The 19,401-nt window shown below is 46.6% G+C and overlaps 1 long non-coding RNA gene across 1 annotated transcript in view; it reads left to right on the top strand.

Annotated features, from left to right (window-relative positions):
* LOC135828467 (uncharacterized) overlaps positions 1–2,064 on the top strand; it is a 3,099-nt gene extending 1,035 nt beyond the window's left edge. Inside the window, exon 2 of the long non-coding RNA XR_010555675.1 lies at positions 1,295–2,064. This is a non-coding gene — a long non-coding RNA (uncharacterized LOC135828467). The remainder of the gene's footprint in view (positions 1–1,294) is intronic.
* The last annotated feature ends 17,337 nt before the right edge of the window (positions 2,065–19,401 follow it).

Genomic DNA, 19,401 nt, shown 5'->3' on the forward strand with positions numbered 1-19,401 from the left:
GGTCGGCTGGGCAGCTGGGCCCCGCCACCATTTTCCGCATTCTTTCGGGAGCATAGTGGACTTCGTAAAAAAATGTGACTAACGGTCACGATCCTATTGTACATAGTTGTGCTGTTAGGGGAAAAGTTTAGCCATCTCTGTGATTTTGACTTACTGGGCTTTAAGGTGGCAGACTACCCAAAAATTCGCTGAAAATCGAATTTGTAAATTCATATTGAGTGCTACGTCAGTTGAAAGAGCATGAATAGCTGCAAATTCTCTGAAAATTGTGTCCCGATCTGACCGGCCGTTCAAGAGTTATTGCCGAAAATGTGCCCTTGCAAGGAAAGATTTTTTTGTTGCACGCTGTCATTTGCTGGCAGCACTGTATTTGAATGTGAGCAGACCGTGCGCAACTTGTCGTATCATGGAAACACGTGAAAGTGTGCAGAATTTTGCTCCAAGTCCAAAAATTCAGGTTTTTCAGCCACGTATTGGGCTGCACGGCGGCCCGCCGCCGTGCAGCAGGACTTTTGCCAGCACCCTCGTGACGTTGCAGATATGTGGCTTGATTATTGTAGTTGACATTGATTTAGTGACTTTGGCAAGTTTGAGTCGTGTCAAGAAGTCAGGTAGGATTCAGTACTAGGCAGTAGTGAAACGTGAGTGGTAGTCTTTGCCGGTTTCTGAGGGTATCCTGGATTTGGTGTGTAGCGCTGTGGAAATGGCTTGCTGTGGAGGTCCCAGCACTGGATGTTGTATCAAAGGTACGACCTCGTAGCACACCCTAAACCTAAAAAAAATCAAAAATTGACTTGGGTCTGTGGGAGTGTGTGAGAGAACGCCCACTCGTTCCGTTGTGACAGATTCCAGGGCCTCGTTGAGGGGCCCTACCCCATCACCCATGGCTGCTTCTGGACTTGTTCTAGGTTTGAGTCCCGCGCACGAACAGAATGAGCACGAAAATGTGAAAAAAATTGTAAATGCATTTGTTTGGCTCCTGGGTGGCTCGCACACCGTGGCACTATGCCGGAAATTTGAGTTTTTCCGGCCTGGAAAGCCTGTCAGTGAGGCGCAAGAACTTGTAAATCATGTCCTGAGGGCTAGCATAGTGGCAGGAGTGTGTGGTCAAAATTTCACTCAAATCCATTGAGAAACACCAAAGTTACCGTCAATTGAATGCCATATGAAATTTATGGGTAGGCTGCCCCCTTAAAAGCGTCAGAATAATAATTTATTATTATATGTTTATTTGACCAGGTCGCCCTTTTAAATCCATCAACGTCTTATTTTATCGTGACTTCACTGCATACAGGAAAGAACCGCCAACTGAATGGATCATTGTGAAATGTGGGGGCACCTCATATCTCGGAGACAACGGTATCTTTGCGTGCAGTCATATGATAGTTGGCTCCAGTAGTTGCAAGTCATGTCCACACGGAAACCGGGAGTTTCCCTTCGTCGAATCCGCCTTCAAATGCAGCAGACATGGTACTCAGTTCAAGAGGATGGAGAACCCAGACACACTTGTCGCTAGCATGAACGCTGCGTATAACATGATCTTTCTAACACGGCCTCATGGCGTCGAGGATACACATTTCATGAGGTGGTTAGCTCGCAGTAGCAGAGCGATCCGCGAGCAGTATGTGGGTCATTAGGCTGAGAGCAGTGCAAGTCTCTTCCTGTTCATTGTCCCTCTCACTCTTCCTCTCTCCTTCCCTCCCTTCACTGTCTCAATTTACCCTCTAATACCTTAGCCATTGCCGAGCCCCGCTGCTCCCTATGCCTGACTGCAAGTGGTGCGCAAGCCATGCAGTTCTTGTTCCTCATTTTTGCTTCTTTTTCCCTCTAGTTTTCTGTGGTCTTATTATTACACGGAGAAGACGGAGAGTCCGAACGTGCACATTTTTCAAGGCGGAGAGCCTTGAACAATTACTCTCTCCCTCTTTCTGCTTCCGTCTGTATATCTTTCTGCATGTTTCTCCATCCGTCTGTCCGTCTGCTAGGCACCGGCGGATTATGCCGGCATAATTATTGGCATAATTAGGTGGTTGAAAATTTGGAGCATAATTTGGCATCCTCATATCAAGTGAGTTATTGTTGATGATCGATCTTGATGGAAGGAGAGGTGGAGCTATGAGAGAGATGAGCTGATTATTCGCAGGGTGAGGTTGACATCGGTTGGACAAGTATGACGATTACGAAGACAGTCAGTTGAACATGATAATTTTGAAAGGTAACTCACACAAAATTTAGCAATGAAAAATATTTTTACAAAAGAAGTTGTAGTGAATAGAAGATGCCATGTTTTCTCTTTTCTTTGTTGATCTCTAGCATGCATGGACACCTTGGTATGGGGATACTCATGTATTTTGTTGTACTTATGGCCACTTGCAAGTACATGTACGAAAAACGCACAATTTTCCAAACTTTGAGGCTCCATAAGTACAAACAAGTGAGTGTGTATCCCCGCGTGCCAAAGCATAATATGAGGATTTTGCGAGCATAATGCTAGAATCCATGAAAGCATAATTCCATGATTTCGCGAGCATAATCCGCTGGAGCCCTCTGCCCGCCCGCCCGCCAGCTCGTTTGACTGTCTGGCTGTCCATACATGTACCTGTGTGCCAGTGTGGTGCGACTGCATGCGTTTACCAGCAATCCGTTCACGTAATAATTGCATTTCCTGGCATCTTCATTCGGCCGGTGTTGACCAGCAGGACACATGGCTCTGGCATGTACAGTCCATTCATTGGAAACTGGCACCCTAAATTTTTGGTGTCTCTGTCATATAGTTGTACTTCAAAGTAGATATCGTGAAAACAACAGTACATCCTGCATTGTGTGACCCGTGCAATTACATGTACTCCTAGCCACATTTGACGCCAGAAAAGTCCAAGAACAGGGAAACAGAAATTCAGCCAGGTTTTACAAAATTACGACAGGTATGCCATGGCAAAATGTATGGAGAAGCAGATCCAAAACCCAGATTTTTGAGATTTAAAGTGGGTTTTTGATCCTCAATTCGGCCCAAATCCGACTTTCAAAAGCCAGCGGGCCAGTTTCCGATGAATGGACTGTAGGCCCGCACACATGCTATACGTGAACCCAAAGGCTACTGCCTACGACTGGCAGCTAGCTCAGACTAAGCCTCAGAATACGTTGCTCTGATTTTCTGTTTGGCCCTGCGCAAATGAATGTTTCAACTCACATCGACTTCGAGCATTTCATATTCCTTGATGTTGCCGTAGTTGGAATAGATCTTTAGCTTCATAAGGATGTCTTAGCCACCTAGCCCTTTTGTTTAGCAATGTTTACTCTCTGTGATCGGATTGTCTTCATCTCCATGTCGTGCTGACTCCATTTCATTGTTTTTGCGCTGGTCCAAATTTCTTTTTTTTCTCTCTTTTTCGTCCCTCGACTTCTTCGCTTTATATCATTATTTTGTCAACTGGTTCGAGCGCGATCTGGCCAGCAGCGAGCAGGAAGTCAGGACATTCAAAGTCGATGAGGCAGGCAGTCAAAAGCGTAATTTTGGCTATAGCTTTTGACACAGTGGCAAGTTTTCAGCCGATTGGTGATTTGGACGATGGAGCCCGCAGCGAAGAGAAAAAGAACTCACGCTTTCCAAGACTCTTGGAAGAAAGGTCGACCCTGGCTGGACTACGACCATGCCAGTCTACTAGTATCCATGTTACGGATGGACACCGGCCAGGGTACCGTTACACTGCTCTTGCGGCCAAGAGGCAACTGTCGCGCATTCCCTGTCGTGCCCCTATGGAGGGTTTCCCTCCATTAGACACAATGATATTCGGGACGTCACGGCCCGGCTGCTGGACGAGGTGTGCACCAGTGTGTCCATCGAGCCCTTGCTGCAACCGCTGACGGGGGAGCGTCTTCGCTACCGGACCGCAAATGGGGAAGACCGAGCCCGGTTGGATGTCGCTGCCAATGGTTTGTGGGGCAGTCGTTTTGAGCGTACACTTATTGATATACGGGTTTTTAATCCTCACTCACGCTCAAATCGATCTGCACCACATACTATTGTGTATCAGCGACATGAAAAAGAAAAGAGAAGGCACTATGAGGAGCGGGTGAGGTAGGTTGAGCAAGCCTCCTTTGTTCCGGCGGTCATGTCAGCCAGTGGCGGAATGGGTCCAGCATCAACAGCACTGTATAAACGAATTGCTCATCTGTTGGCTGAGAAGAGGGGTGAGCATTACTCTCATGTTATGGCATTTGTTAGATGCAGGATTTCCTTCAGCCTTCTGAAATCCTGTATCATGTGCATTCGCAGTTGTAGGCGTTTAAATTTTGGTTTGAAATTTGCACCCTCCTGCGGAGCCCACGCTGCTTTGGCAGTGGCGGAGGCTCGCTTGCCGACGTAACCGTCGGAGATCATCATGAACAATGGACTGACTAATTATTCACTTGTCCTGTCTTTCTAAATAACATGTTATTGCACATGTTAAAAATAAATAAAAATAAACTAGTATCCATGTCATGCGCTTTGTGCAAGACGCATTTCCAAAGGAAGACGAGCGGCGGTGGATTTGGTCGCGAGGAAGCAGCCACTCCACAAGGTGCTGCAGGCACCCCCCGGTGCTCTAATATGTGAACATGTTGGTCCTCCTAGGCTGCTACTACTTAGTGCTAGTACTAGCGCTAATTAGTAATTAGAAAACAGAATTCCTTTTTTCAAATTGTTAAATCAGAATCCAATGGAACTGCTTTGCATTCTTCACGTAATGTCGTTTACCTTCTACGTTTGCGGACTTTGATCGTTCGCCTTGTTCTCTAAAATGTCCGATTTCCGGCACTAAATTCGCCTTTCTGTTTTCCTGCGTTTTGAGCAGGCCTTTTGGTTGTTTTTCTGCCGGATAATCTGACCCGGCTGGCCTGCATGCGCCAGGTACACTCTGACCGGGCTGTGTTGAATGTCTAGAGCAGGCCCTGGTACACGTGGCTGCTTTTCATGCTTTTTCCAGCGTGTACGCATCATTTCATGCACAGTCATGTGCCATGTGTCAGTCATACATGCAAATCGGCTATAGTGATGCACCGGATATAGTGATAAATTATCGAAAATCAAAGGGGCACGTTATATCCACTATTTACTGTATTCAAATAGGGCTTTCAAACGCAAGATCATAACGTGAAGCAACTTTGAAGAATGGGTATGAATGCGAAGTGTATGGGGGAATGCATGTAGGGCGATAGTGCGGGTTCGAATCCCAGGATATGCCTGAAAAAAAAAATAGGAGAATTGAGAAATTTATAACATCCCTATGCTTTTTTTGCCGTCATCAAGGCGGTAGACGGTGTCGTATTACCCTCGATCGTACCTGTCCAGTACCTATCCCGTACCGTACCGTACCATCAAAGACGGCTGGCAACAATGCATATTCAAATAGGGCTTTCAAATGCAAGATCATAACGTGAAGCAACTTGGAAGAATTAGTATGTATGCGAAGTGTATCGGGGGATGCATGCAGCGCGCGCGATAGTGCGGGTTCGAATCCCAGGTCATGTCTTAAAAAAAGGAATTTTTTTAAGAATTTCCCTATGATGTTTTTTGTCTAGGTCATCAAGGCAAAAAAGCATAGTGTAGGGCCCTGAGCTTCCAAGCTCTAGGATGACCCGAAGGCAAATCGCCTATCGAGAGGTTCACCGCGTCACAAGTGAATGGTTGTGATATGACAAAGCAAAGAGACAACCAGTTGCGTGTGTGTGTGGGGGGGGGGGGGAGTTTCGAACCATGCACAGTGAAGGGATAACTGTATGTACATGACCAAGGATAGGGTATGCGTTTCAAGCCATAATTTTCAAATCCCACAACGCTCAATGGCAAGTGTTTTTCTTAAGCATTTCAGAGTTTTCAACAAGTTGGCAACGACTTTGTAGGTGTAGCTTCTGTGACATGCCCTGTTCGACTTGCAACTGCAATACTGCGACCAGTCAAGTCGTTGAATGACGCTTCGTCAGAACAATCACTGTTCCGTTCTGAAAGCGTGACATCGTGGCACTGCAGAAATTTCATGAAAATCAGATGGATCCTACGGCATTACCACATGGAGAGTGAACTACCACAAAGACGACTCATTTATCGAATGAAAGGAAATCTCGACAGAAGTTTTTCTTTGCACCAATTATTATTATTATTATTCTCAATTCATGGATGACATGGTGTCAAGTTCTGTCAACCAATATTATGAATGAGGGCTACCAGCCATGGAATAAAAGAACAAGAAGGCAAAAATGCACACGCAAAATATGGCAAGTTAAATGAAAATGAAAATGGAATAAAAGTAAATCAATCCCAAACCAAAATCAATTATAAAAATCAATCCAAAACCCAAATGAATTGTACAGGTAGCATATGTGATTTACTTTGGAGCTTGAAGTAATACACAAAGAGAATGAAAATCAATGATTAGCAAATGAAGATCGACGTACGTGTATATTTATCAAGCTTAAAACGCATTGAGGGTGTTGCTGGACTTTAATTGCTGAGGAAGAGAATCCCATAATTGGTATGCTAGGAATACAGGCGATTTGCTCATGGAATGGTTTCTTGCAATCGGGAAACGAAGCGAGTTCCGGCTTGTTGAGGATTCATTGAACCAGTTTAAGGAATGCTGCACATGCTGAGGGGCAGTGATAAGTTTGATTTTGTGAATGTATACGCAGGAGGATCGGTCAATGTAATGTTTCAGAGGAAATGTACAGCAATTTTCAAAGAGAACGGCTATGTTGGTCTCGGGCGGCAAACGAAGTATTGCCCGGAGAATCCGTCGATGCACAATCTCCAGCTTTGCAAAGAGGCCATTACCAGCGCCACACCACACCACACAGCAATACAAGAAAATAGGCAAAACGTATGTATGATAAAAGGTCTTTCGGCATTCTTGTGAAATGTAGGGGAGATGGCCATAAAGAATACCGACGACTGAGCTTGCCCGCTTTTCCAGATTCTGGAAATGGTGGGAACAGTCCAATTTGCTATCAAGTGTAACGCCAAGGTGCTTGTGACGAGAGGTTATACATGTAGGTATCGGGGTAGGATCATCGGGGAAATGGAAAATAAAAGTTTGAAGATGTGCAACATCTGATGACGCGTTGGGGACGACACACATGATCTCGGTCTTGGCGGAGTTCGGCCGGAGTTTCCACCTTCGCATCCACTTGACCACACAGTCTATTCCTACCTGCAGGTCTTTACACGCGATGGGGAGCGACCGGTGACTAGCCAGCAGAGTGGTGTCGTCCGCATATAGCGAGGTGTTGGGAATTGCACCGATATCATTCACATACATTAGAAAAAGCAGGGGCCCCAGAATTGATCCCTGGGGGACACCAGAACACACGCGTTCAGGGTGGGACCCGAGATATTTACTTGCTGTGAGCGACCACACAGGTAACTCTCCAGCCACCGCAGTATCCGTCCTTGAATCGAGAATGATGCTTTCCCGTATGTCACATGACTGTCGCCTTGGAGTCGACCAATGACAGATCAAATTACGCGGGCTGGAAAGCGCGATCCTGCCTGATGAATGGTGATGGAACTAGCTCCACTGCCCGTCGTCAAGTGACGACGGGCAGTGGACGGAATCCACTGCCCGTCGTCACTTGACGACGGGCAGTGGACAGAATCCACTGCCCGTCGTCACTTGACGGCGGGCAGTGGACAGAATCCACTGAGTCTACCATTTCAATGACAAGCTTCTGTGGTCTGAAAGTACATGCAAAAGTCGTGTACTGTAGTCCGTGCCCGGTTGTCGAAGTCACTCTCATTCAGCTCACACTGACACAGCCTCATACAGCCATACAGGACTCGAGTCAAGTCACAGAATGGTTCATGTAAACTCAAACGTCAAAGATTGTGAGTGATCTCCTTGGCTTGGCCTTGGGTGCATACGGGAAACACGTTCCAGTCACTCATACTCGGTCAGCACCGCTGCTCATCCAGCCCTTGCCGCTATCGCGGCGCGGGCTGGATTCCGCGGTACTGCCCTCATACTCGTGCAGGAACCTGTACATCTTTAATAGCCATCAGCCCACGGTGCCACACAGTATCAAAGGCTTTAGATAAATCGAAGAAGCAGACTAGGCTGTACTGGCTGCGATGGCGATTGTCATGCAGGGATTGAACAACTCGAAGTAGCTGCCAGGCTGTTGAATCACCTCGACGGAATCCGGACTGTGATTGATGGAGTCCGGATTCCGTCGAGGTGATTCAACAGCCTGGCAGCTACTTCGAGTCAAGATAATGACAATCGCTTTTGCAGAACCTCCTGCCCTGGTAAGACATAGGCAGTTTGTCCTCCGCGGGTTATTATCATAGGCAGTTTCTAGGCATTACAGCCGTTTTCGTACGCATTCGACCTTCATTCATGCCAGTTTCTACAACTAAAAGGGCCTGAAAAAGACGAAAATAGTATGGACCCGCTGGGGTACCGGGGTGGGCGTTTGCAACGAAGTGGGCGTTTGCAGCGGACTAATCTACATGTATACGGTACTTACTCCTAATTCTAGTCAAAGCCAGTCACCGTACGAGCGTAGTTTGGTTCAACGGCAACTCCAAAGCTCCACAGATTCAGCTACATGTACATGTAACGTCTATTCCAGGAGCTGACGAGCGAACAATTCAACATACAGTGTACCACTTCAAAACACAAGATCTACCTGTACATGTGTACAACTGTACTTGAACTCAACGAGAGAGCTTGGAAGCTCAGGGCCCTACGCCATGCTTTTTTGCCTTGATGACCTAGACAAAAAAGCATAGGGATGTTATAAATATGTAAATAATCGACGCGGAGACAACAATTTGATAATAGCTATAAAGAGAACAAATTCTGCTGTCATCGCCACACTACAACAAAGTCATGAAGGTTTACCAAAATCGATTTTCTTGTCACAATCATCAGTGGAAAGCCGTGACTGAAGAATTATTATTATTATTATTATTATTTGAAACTCGGGTATTGAGCCAATAATAAAAGTAGAAAGGAAAAGGACATATGGAAACGAGTTAAGAGTAACTCTCCACCACTGTAACTAGATACTATATACAGTCAGAAAGTGCAACAACTAGGCACAAAACTGACAGAGTACTGAGACATTCGACGTCCTGACACCTAGCTTCAACACATCTCCGTAGCGCTAACCGACAGCCTTCCAACTTGGAAGGTTGTGTGTTGAAGCTAGGTGTCAGGACGTCGAATGTCTCAGTACTCTGTCAGTTTTGTGCCTAGTTGTTGCACTTTCTGACTGTATATAGTATCTAGTTACAGTGGTGGAGAGTTACTCTTAACTCGTTTCCATATGTCCTTTTCCTTTCTACTTTTATTATTATTATTATTAAATTTTTGATAGGGCAATCCCCACAGGCCTAAGGCCTTTTGACAGGGTACCCTAAAAAATGAAGAACAGAATTACGGAAGGTATGCAAGGAAGAACTTGAGCGGACCTCCGCTGGGAGGGCATTCCAGCGGTCAGAGCCAAGGAATATAACCATGCCAAATCAATAATTTATATACATCTTTGAGGAATACTCTTGAAACGCTGTAAGGAAAATGGAGTGTGCCCTACTTCCATCCAGAAGCGGGTGCACAAAGCCCGTGCATATCACTCATTAGCAATAGAACGAGTATTCTTCAAAGATGTATATAAATTATTGATTTGGCATGGTTATTCTTCAGTCACGGCTTTCCACTGATGATTGTGACAAGAAAATCGATTTTGGTAAACCTTCATGACTTTGTTGTAGTGTGGCGATGACAGCAGAATTTGTTCTCTTTATACATGTAGCTATTATAAAGATGTTATAAATCCTTATAAATTTCTACTTTTTTTTTAAGACATAACCTGGGATTCGAACCCGCACTATCGCCCTGCATGCATCCCCCGATACACTTCGCATACATTCTTCCAAGTTGCTTCACGTTTATCTTGCATTAGGCCTTGGCGGATAATGCTCGAAAAGGTGGCAGATTCTGCTTTTTTTGCACCGAAATTGGCAGAACCATACAAACCTTATGGCGGGCAATTCCTCGAATTCTGCTCCATTTCTTTATCCACATACCAAACATGCATGAAACTTACCAGAAAAAGTACCGAATTCTGCCAATTTTTCTGCCGGCATTATCCGCCAAGGCCTATCTTGCATTTGGACGCCCTATTTGAATATGCATTGTGGCCAGCCGTATTTGATGGTACGGGACGGTACGGGACAGGTACGGGACAGGTGCGGTCGAGCGTAATACGACACCGTCTACCGCCTTGCAGCTTGATGACGGCAAATAACGCATAGGGATGGTATAAATATCCAATTCTCCTATTTTTTTCAGGCATAACCTGGGATTCGAACCCGCACTATCGCCTTACATGCATTCCCCCATACTTATTATTATTATTATTATTATTATTATTTTTTCTTATTTTGTTAGGGATTTCCCAACAGGCAATGTTGCCTTTTTACTGGGAACCCTAAATGAGACTTTGTGTGAGCGCGAAACAAAGCAGGCGACTCGGCCAGGCGACAAGATGGAGGCAGCGCATTCCACCTGTCGGCACCGAGATACGCAATGGAATGGAAACCATACCGGGAGTGGCAGGCAGGCAAGACAAGAGCAGCTGTAGCTTGGCCCCGAGTTGTGGCAGCAGAATGTGGGCCAGTGCAGCGGGGAGTGAATAGGAGGCTGAGAAGTGGGCTAGATAAACCATGCAGACAGCGAAAGACACACTTCGCATTCATACTCATTCCTTCAAGTAATTATATATTAGTTGCTTCACGTTATTTAGAAAAGCGATCCTGTCAGCTTTCTTATTGTGTTCACATGGCAAGACAAAACGACATCGCTATGCTACGTAAATCTCTACGTAAAGTGCTCGGTATTTCACTTAGGCTACGTGAGTTTCTACGTTAGGTGCTCGGTGTTTCACTTAGGCTACGTGAGTTTCTACGTAAGGTGCTCGGTATTTCACTTAGGCTACGTGAGTTTCTACGTAAGGTGCTCGGTATTTCACTTAGGCTACGTGAGTTTCTACGTAAGGTGCTCGGTATTTCCCTTAGGCTACGTGAGTTTCTACGTAAGGTGCTCGGTATTTTTTTTATTTTTTTTTTTTTTTTGAAAAAACGTGGTTCCAAGCCTCTTGTACGGGCAAAATAAACACAAGTGCAAGGTCAACAGCTTAGTACCGAGAGAAAATGAGCTGAAATGGCTGTGAAAACAGTCTTATACGGAGGAAGCTACAATGGCTGTGAAAACAGTCCAATAAGGAGGAAGCTAAAATGGCTGTGAAGACAGTCTAATGCGTAGCAAGGCGAGCCTCAGCCTGGACGAGGTCGACAGGCACAAGGTTGATGTGACGGCGGCGAACGGAGCGTGATCCTCGAACGCACCGGATCGCAGACCTAGCAAGAGAGAAAGCCAAGCAGCAGCGCATCCAGCAAACGACTTTGCTGTAGCTCTCCTTGCGCTTAGAAGCCAGAGCATCAGCAATCCGCTTGACGACGATGGCTGCCTCTGGACCCATTCCGCCGCAAGAGGAGAAGACCAGTGGTGTGAACGAGCCATGTTCAACTTGGTTAACTCTTTCGCCATACTCCCGCTTCTTGGCACCTTCCAACTTGCGATAAATAGATGCAATGGGCTGGGACCGATAGCTCGCTGCGTGGGGATAGAACACCCTCGTATCGAAAAATGCATTGCGGCTATGGTTCCAAAAGCCCCGCACCCGGATGTCCGCTCGCGCATCGGGCTCAACATTGGCAGTACGATAGCGAAAGGCTTCACCGGTGATGGGTTGGAGTGTCGGCTCAACTTCCACATCGTTGTGGATCTCTTTCATGCATGAGGCTAGGAAATTGGTGACCTCATCATGGCGCATGTGAATGAAGCCCGACAGCTTACATATCTGGGCATGGTCCACAGTGAACCGCTCTCCACAGGGACAGGTATCCGGCAGCCTATCCAAGGGCCAGCCATAGCGCAGGTGGACATGATCATGGAAATCGGCTTTCGCGTCGAAACACAGCCCATGTTCCGATACTGGGATGGATGTGAGCGTACTAGAGCCTCCCTTCTCTCTGGCTAATGACATGGCTCGCTGTTGGAGTGGCGGCAGCCTGCTCTGCACCTCATTAGCTCTGGTTGTTGCGGATGCTCGGTTACGCTGGTGAACAACTGCCTTTTGCTCTCGGTCGTGCGCAACACTATCCATGACATCAGCGTCTGGTTCGTTCTTCACAATCTGCTCTGTGAGGTGCGCTGTGCATTGCAGTGAGTCCGCATGCTTGCGTTCTGCTTCGGCCATTGGATCATCAAAGGACATACCTCCTAACCGAGTCGGGAGCTTGACCAAATCCATCTCCACATCATTCAGTTGATGCTTCATCAAAGCAGGGATCAGTTTGCTGTCGATGGCCTCCTTCAGAGGGTGCAAGTGGTCCCCGGCTGTCGGCATCGTATTTCACTTAGGCTACGTGAGTTTCTACGTAAGGTGCTCGGTATTTCACTTAGGCTACGTGAGTTTCTACGTAAGGTGCTCGGTATTTCACTTAGGCTACGTGAGTTTCTACGTAAGGTGCTCGGTATTTCACTTAGGCTACGTGAGTTTCTACGTAAGGTGCTCGGTATTTCACTTAGGCTACGTAAGTTTCTACGTAAGGTGCTCGGTGTTTTTTTGTTTTTGTTTTTTTCTGAGTAAAATCAGTGAGCATGTCATGAAAATAAACCCGAGAAGAAAGAAAAAGGCCCACCCCTGCCCTGCCAGTTATTTGGACTTATGGGGGTCGCCATGGCAAATAATAAACATAAAACTGCACACGCTCGGGCTCTCCGCCTTCTCCGTGAAATTATAATACCGTAAAAGAAAACTAGAGGGGAAAAAAGAAGCAACAATGAGGAATAGGAACTGATTTAGGAACCACTTGCAGTCAGTTACACAGGGCAGCGGGCCTCGGCAACGGCCAAGGTAGCAGATGCATCCGCCACATCGCTGACGCGCATGGGGCGTCGCCGAGCACCACGCAAACAAACCATGCTGGAGCGAACCAGAGCAAAGCCAAGTCGGCAGGGAATCCACGCCATTACACGGTTGTACGGCTCCTTCGTCTTGTCGGTGCTCGGTATTTCACTTAGGCTACGTAAGTTTCTACGTAAGGTGCTCGGTATTTCACTTAGGCTACGTAAGTTTCTACGTAAGGTGCTCGGTATTAGATCTACTCTGTAGTGTATCCACTCCAAACCCCATGGAGATTTCCGTCGAATTTGTCTAAATCGCAACTTGTACTCTTGACCCGTCCTTACTTTTTGGTCCCGTATACCGTAAAGTCGCGGATAAAAGCCGGGTTTGCATACAAGCACATCGCGGATAGAAGCCTGAAAATCAAACGAGTCAATGCATATACAGGTAAGCCTGTACTGCTGTCGTGCGTAGAAGCCTGGCTTCTATGCAAGCGCGGATCGGGTAGGTCAAGAGTGCATGCGCTATGTACAGTGCATAGTAAAACTGCCGCCATACCGGTAGTCAGTGGTAGATCTACGTGTGTCGCGCGTAGAAGCCTGGCTTCTATGCAAGCCCGGATCGGCCGATGTGCATACAAGCCTGGCAAAATTATCAGTGGTGCATATAAGCATGGTTTGCATACAAGCCTGGTTTGCATTGAAGCCTGATGCAGAAAGCGGCTTATGTGCTTTATAAAGCCCGGCTTTTATCCGCGACTTTCCATAATCACTCTACTCTAGTTTCTGCCGATCCTGCGTACCCGTGCGCGGTGTTCTCACGCACCGTATTGCGTGGTACGATAATGTTGTACTTTCCTATGCCGCGTACCCATTTTTGGCTTTCTTCTTCCTTTTTTCTGTATATCCCTCCTGACAAGAAGTGCTTCTCTTCCCTTGGTAGTTAGGAGACGGTTGTCGTTTTTTCTCTCTCTCCATGCTGGTGCCCCTGGCTTGCTGTGTCGTGTGGTGTTGGATGTGAGGAATCTGCATGCTTTCCGAAGATTCATGCCTCCTAGGATCCTAGATCTACCAACGCGTGGTAGCCGCGTGCTGTGCACGTGCACGGCAGACATTGTGTTGCAGTCCTTTTTCGGATGTGCATGCGCGATCGCGAGGAACTTCCTTTTTGGAACTGCTTCTTGCATGAGCTGTTTCGGATATTTCGTCTCCTGGCTTATTTCGCTTCGGCTCTGCTGAGACCTCCTTTCATGGAATATTACTCAATGACAGGTGAGTTGACCAGTTCCCTTTGATTCATTTGCTTGTGTTGACTTTTTCATTTACTAAAAGTAGGCTGATTTTAGGTGGAATACAATGATGGAAAAGCTGACAGGATCTCTTTTCTAAATTTAGCTTTTCTGCTGTCGAGACCTCCTTTTACGGAATACTCAATGACAGGTGATCTCTGAGTTGACCAGTTTCCTTATGCTCACCCTTTCATTTACGGAAACGTGTGCTGATTTTATTCGGATTTAGATCCATTTTTATCTCTTTGCCCTTGTCTACAGTGTGCGAAGAACGCGAGTTCACCTTCTTGACGGTAAGGCTTATGTTGCTGCTGAGGCTTAGATGTGTTGTCGAAATACTTATGCATCATGTTCATTGTACATTGGTACGTTACAAGTAGGGCACTGGTCATGATTGCTTCCGACATTCCGTGCTACGATCATAGGGTAGAATCTGAATTTTGCAGTGGCATAGCATCGTTGGCAGTTCCCAATCTGGAGGGAAAGGTTCACTGAGGACGCATTGGCCGAGTATGCAAAATAAATTCGCATATCAGGGAAAATCTCCATTATGGAGAGGTTCATGCATTCAGTGACTTGTTTGCTTCATACGAAACAAGCCAATGGGTGCAGTCTCGTCTCGTGAAAATCTCGTACGATTGGATTTGTTAACTCGAGTCTGGGCTGTTTGATTTGTGAGTAGCGCCGAGATTGCACTGCCCCAAATAAAGTTGCGTGCCGGCAAAGCAAGAATTACGATTTGCAATCTGTTTGTAGTACGTGCAAGAATGTGCTGTACATGTATCGTATTTTCTCTGTTGCTGTTTCAGTTGCAGTCATGTTGCTAAAGAAAGGTTCAATGACTCATTTGTTTCGTGTGAGACGAGTCAATGAGTCGGTTTGGCTTAGAGTCTTTCGCTGTAGAAGAAATCTATTCGTATCTCTATTGGAGAAATAATTGTATTCACTGGTTATAAAATTGGGTTAACACAAACTCACAGAACAAATACCATCGGCCCCTTGGTGTTCGTCCTAAAGACGTTCGACTGGATATCATGCCAGTTTGTGACGTTTTGTAAGGTGGATGTCAAAAATGAGCTCCATGCTTTGACAAAGATTTTCCCTTGACTGGCCTTAGCTTTGGTAAAAAATGGAAGCCAGATTCCAAATCCAATTCTACAGCAGTACAGAGAGCCTCGCACCGAAGAAGAGAACGAAGGAAACCCCAGCCATGGAGGCAATAGATCGATAACGAGCGACGGCACATCATCGGAGTCCATCAACACCATTGCGGACACCCCGGCCACAGTAACCACTGCTGAAAACTTGCTGAAGGAACTGCTTGCTGGACAACAGGACCTGAAGAGTACCTTGAATAATGTATGCCAAAAAGTGGAGGGGCTCACGCTTGATTTGTCCAATCTCAAAAATAAAGTGGAACATATGGAGAAATCTAGCAAGGCAAGAGACAAGAAGATTGATAATTGCATGCTCGAAGTCGATTCCCTGAGAGCCCACACTGAAACTGATATCAAAAGAATATGTGAGGAGCTTGTTGATGTGGGAGAGAAGCTACGTTCTCTGAATGGCACTTCGTCCGCCACTTTCGAGACAAACTCAACCGCGACTTCCGCAAAATACATCAAAAGAGAAGAGGTCCAAGAGCTATTGCGTGAGCAACAATATGCAGCTTCTCGTGTGAGCAGTGTGATCCTGTTTGGTGTGCCTGAATCGGTGGGTGATATTGCGCAAACTTGCAGAAAGATGCTCATGGAGCCAGGTGTTTCTCTTCCGGACAACACCTCCAATGAAAGAATTGGTAAAACCACACACAACACGAACGATTCCCAAACACAACATGAACGATTCCCGCCCACGACCGATCCGCATTAGGACATCGAAGTCCGTAAAGGACAGCATCTTTCAGCACAAATTCCAAATCCGCTTCCGCGACAGGCCGATCTACATAGGTCATGACCTCACTCCAAAGCAGCAAGCAGCGCGAAAGGCCGTGTTGCCCCTTTTCCGTATGCTAAGGAGCAAGAAAGTGGCCTGCTCACTACCGTACGACCAGATTGTCCAAGGAGGGGTGCCTCTAACTGACGAGCGTCTCGCCGAGATTCTTCACAGCAATGCATAGGACAACGCCGACCCAAAGGCACAGGCAAGTAACGTTGTCCCTGCCCATGTAAATAATTCTATTCTCACAACCCCTACTAACAATGCATGTATTGAGTCCCTGCTTCCTCGTCCTCCCCCCCCACCCCCCCTCTTCTCTATGTACATAATATCACTTCACCCCGCACGCACAATCGTTCACAACCCAAACATTCACGCCCATTCATTTTAAGCACCTTGAACTGCCGCAGCATGCAGTCCAATCTAGCTAGTATCATTGACCTCATAGATCACCACGACATCGATGTTCTCTGCCTAACAGAAACATGGCGGAACAAGGCCACCCCAGACGAAGTAGTATCAATAAGCGGCTTCGATATTCACCGACGAGACAGAGACAGCACCCAAACCAACTGGAATACACTAGGAGGTGGCGGAGTTGCCATACTGTGCGCATCACATCTTTCCGTACGTTGTCGCGCAGATCTAGAACACTTAGCATCAGAAATGATCACTCTGCAAATCAACGGTATCATTATTAACATGTATGTACCGGCCACCCCGTCATCATATCTCGTCCTTCACTGCTGCTGTTTCCGTATTGCATGAAATCGTCGACCAAAGCCCAGTGGTGGTTGCAGGTGACTTCAATGCCAGAAACGAAGAATGGAATATAAGTGACAAGACGAATGCCGAAGGTCGACAGCTCGACACAATTTTCAATGAAGTTGGACTGCGTCTGATATCAACGAACTGCGGCACTCGGCCTTCGCGTAAGTCAAACCCATCATTAGACCTTGTACTTTCAAACGTGCCACGAGCATTCTAAACCTGCAGTGCCGGCATGCCCCTCACAGACCACTGCCCTCTCATATGCTCCATCTCGTGGCCGGCTTTGTCTACCATCCACAGCTAGCTACAGGTCAGTTTCAACACCAGAAGCATGCAACGCCACCACCACGAAAACCGACATCCAAAAACGGAAAATCGATTTTGACATGCTGCGCACCAGACTGAGCACTATGCCTTTAATGGAGTGCATTGGTGGCGAGGCACACATCGACTATAGATGCCTGGCATTTTGCTCGTCCTTAGACATGGCCATCAGTCGATCAACAATTTTGTTTTCCAAACCGTACAACGCAAATAACCAACCTGGGTTCAAAACTGCACACAAGAAACTCAGACAGCGTGTCAACCGCCTGTACAAGTTACATCGCCGAAACTTGTGTAATCCCACCCTCAAAGCTGCATACACGCTCTGTAGAAACGAATACAGAACTACCATCCGACGCGCTCGAGATTCCTACTTGTCTGCACTACGTACATCAACACTAAGCAAAGGTAGAACAGGAGGTTACTTGTGGTGGAAACGCGCAAAACGCCTGTGCAATATTGATGGCAAGAAGCATGATATACAACTCCTAAAGGATGATGTTGGAAATCATACATCCAGCGAGGCAAAAGCTGAAGCTCTTTGTCGCTTCTTCAGCGCTCAGTGCAATCAGAATCCCAATATTCATCACGGAAACCGACCACCTCCGTGTACCACCATTGCCAGTGAAGAAGAAGATCACTTCAGGTTCACTGCAATCACTCCTGCACAAGTCTACGATGCTGCAAGAGCATTACCTGTGCACAAATCGTGTGCTGACAAGCGTATCACAAACTCTGTTCTCAGCAAATGTGCGGATCTTCTTTGTACGCCTCTAGCCATCCTGTTCAACTACAGACTGGAACAAGGTGTGTGTCCCAAGGCTTGGAAGATGGCGGCAATCATCCCCATCTTCAAGAAGAGAGGCTGCCCAACTCAGCCAACGAATTATCGTCCAATATCCCTTCTCCCATGCATCGCAAAACTATTTGAAAAACTAGTCGCCAATCAGCTCCAGACATACCTCAGCGCAACAGAGAAAATATGCAGTGAACAATTTGCCTATGTGAAAGACAAATCCGCCACAGACCAGCTGGTTATTCTAACGCAATATATGGCATGCTACATTGACAAGAAGTCAAATTTCGATGTAGTCTCCCTCGAGTTCTGCAAAGCCTTCGACAGAGTAAACCACTCCACTCTCCTTGATCAGATCGGTAGGTTTTCAGACCCCAAAGTCATGCACTGCATGGATACGGAGCTACTTGCAGGACAGACAGATAGCGGTACAAGTTGGGTCTTGCACATCGTTACCGAAGATCACCAACTGTGGTGTGCCGCAGGGCTCACATTTATCACCTCTCTTGTTCTTAATCTACATTAATGACCTACCTTCTAGCATAATGCATTCCCATACCTTCCTGTTTGCGGATGATGTGACTTTACTCCACCCGTACGAACACACTCCGTCCAGCCCAGCACAGCAAGCCGATATACAAGCGTGCCAAACCTGGGCTCGAGTTAGAGGAGGCGAGTTTTCCCCATCGAAACCTCTGTCATCAGCTATTCCTACAAGTCGGTATCGCCGTCCACAGCTGCAGCATACCAAATAGATAGGGCTCCTCTCAACGGTACCGATGTGCTGAAACATCTGGTAATTTGCTTCACCGCTAATCTGAACTTCCACCAGCATTACATAGATATGAGTGGAAAATTCAAACAGAGAATTACGTTGCTATGTTACATGGCCCAGCGCCTTACTCCCAAAGCCATGATGCTTACTTTACAAGACCTAAGTTCGACCCGTTATAGAGTATGGTGTTGCGGTGTGGGCGTACCGGCGACCTGCGTCTGACTTGTGTGGGCTAGACAAACTCCAAGCAAGATTCATCAGGTCGTACTTGCGACGGCGTAAGTTTCAATTTGCCTTCGACACGCCAAAGCAAGATCTGAACGCATTCGCCAAACTAGAATCACTGCAGTACCGTAGACAATTCATTAGCCTAGTTACATTGCACAAGTTTATTTTCAAATACCGGAACACCTTGGCTCAGTTCAGTTTTAATATTTCCCGTAGTGAGAGACGCCCCAATAAAATTATCCTCCCCAAAGCCTTGACAACATCCAAAAAACTTTTTTTATTCAAAACCTCCCCTTTATGGAATTGTCTCCCACCCAGAGGTCATGCAGA

This window comes from Sycon ciliatum, chromosome 12, assembly GCF_964019385.1.
Source record: "Sycon ciliatum chromosome 12, ocSycCili1.1, whole genome shotgun sequence".
Taxonomy (NCBI): domain Eukaryota; kingdom Metazoa; phylum Porifera; class Calcarea; order Leucosolenida; family Sycettidae; genus Sycon; species Sycon ciliatum.